This window comes from Pygoscelis adeliae, unplaced genomic scaffold (genome assembly GCF_000699105.1).
Source record: "Pygoscelis adeliae isolate BGI_AS28 unplaced genomic scaffold, ASM69910v1 Scaffold184, whole genome shotgun sequence".
Taxonomy (NCBI): Eukaryota; Metazoa; Chordata; class Aves; order Sphenisciformes; family Spheniscidae; genus Pygoscelis; species Pygoscelis adeliae.
The window spans coordinates 157,179-159,189 of record NW_008824541.1 but is presented as its reverse complement, the minus strand read 5'-3'; positions in this window follow the sequence as shown (position 1 = coordinate 159,189).

Sequence of the window (2,011 nt, the reverse complement as noted above, 5' to 3'; positions counted from 1 at the left end):
GTTTCTAGACACACTAGAAGTGCTTGTAAACCTTTTAGCCCTCTGTTTTCAGCCGAAAGCCTTCGCCTGAAACTTAAAAACCTCAGGGGTGTCCACGGGTCGGGATTCCTCGCAGACCGTTGGTGATATTTTCTTATTTGATTTCTGGCGTGCGGTGTAAGTTGGTACAAAAAACCACATTATACATTTAAAGGCAGCCTTGTAATCAGATTGCCGTGAGATAATATCACATAAAGCATTTAATCCTGCTTAGATGTAGCCGGCTGAGATAATTATGTATATTGGACCCCTAGGAAGCGAATGGGGAGGGTGATGCAGAAAGCACATATGAAAATCCTTCTTTTCTGTTTGTACCCTGGAGGTGAATGAAATTATATATCTGTTCCTTGGTATGACTGAAAAGCTGGCTGGGGGCCAGGCCTGAAATTGCCCGTGGAAACAATAGCTGTCAATGAAAAGGTGGAGTTTGGAGCAAAGGCAATATAAACACACAGCCAAGCCCCACAAAATGGAGACGGGCTCTGCTCGTCGGCTGGGAGGAGCCGGCTCTCGTGCAGAGACCGAGCTGGAGGGAAAAGAGGAAAGTTATCCCGTGGTTGGAGGTGGGTCTTGGGGGACCGGCGTGTACTTGGCCCCAAACCCTTGCCAGGATGCAACTGGGGCTTTGCCCTCCCTGGGGGGCTCTGGCAGCGATGTGGTCCCCCCCCCATCATTGGCAACGGCCGCTGAGCCCCCTCGGTAAAGCTGTCCCGTGTCTTTGCCTCTGTGAAATGGGGAGAAGCCCCTGACCCGCAGCACAGAAGGATGTACGCTCATGGCGAGCACGGGGCGGGGGGATGTCTGTCTTTCCATCCTTTTGACGGGTGACAGTCAGCCTTTGGAGGGGCACAGTGGTGCCTGGACCAGTTTGAAATGTCCTTTGAGCCCCTTACAAGTGTAATATTAAATTGTAGCATCAATGCTGGTGATTTCTCCCCCCCTACTAATTTTTCAGTAAAGCCTCGCGTATACAAAAACTTTAGATTCTTGGGTTTTATCTTAAAACGGTAATAACTTTTTGCATTGGCTGGAGGAAAACTTAAAGTGTGACTCCCCTCCATCCAAAAGCCTCAAACCCCAAAAGGTAAAGGGAAAGATCTTTCTCTAAGCAGCACATATATGTGCTTTTGCAACGGGGTTTAAAAATAACGCAAAACCCGGTATAAGTTTGTGGCCTGTTTCCTGATGCTTCTGTGGATGTTTTGGGGTTTTGCAAGCCCTGCTAATGACCGAGGGTGACCTGAGTGCTTAGCTGAGAACTTGAAAATCCCCCAATTCTTCACAGCCCCGGAGGTGGCTGCGTTTGGCAGCGGGCGAAGCTCGGAGGCAGTTTGGCGCTGCGTGTGCAAGCACGCGTGCCCCGGGTGTGGAGCTGGTGCTTGGAGAGCTTTGCCAAGCAAAGTTGCTGCGAAACAGCCCAGCAGTGCAGCACCGGGTGTATATTTTGCTGCTTTTCTTGTGCTTTTTTTTTCTTTCAGAGGCTGAACCACCGAGACGCCTTCCAGCGGGACGGCTGCGGGCACGGCACGCAATCGGGCAGTTAGTGGCTGGCAAGAAGACGGTGGAGGAGTCCACGGGGAAACTCCTCTGTAACCAGGAGAGCTGCCCGGGACAAGCGTTGAGTTGTGCTTATGACTAAGTGGTGGATGGAGAGGCTGCTGATAGCTCGGGTGTGCGGCACTCTACGCGTGTTTGCCAGGGGATTAGGGCTTTGGAGAGGGGATTATTTGGGGCTATGAGCGCGTAATGCAAAGCGTTGGGCTTCTCCCTTCGGGGATGTGGCTGATCCATCCCGCCCGGAGCTGCGGTGCAAGGAGAAATCGCCGTCCCCTTTGCGCCGGGCAAATCCCACCTTACTCCCTGCCTCCATGCGATGCCAGGCAGATCCCGGCGGGTGCCAGGGCGGCACGTGGCGGGCATGAAGGTTTGCACCGCGGCACAAAGCCAGGCCTGCTGCAGAGACTCCCTCCAC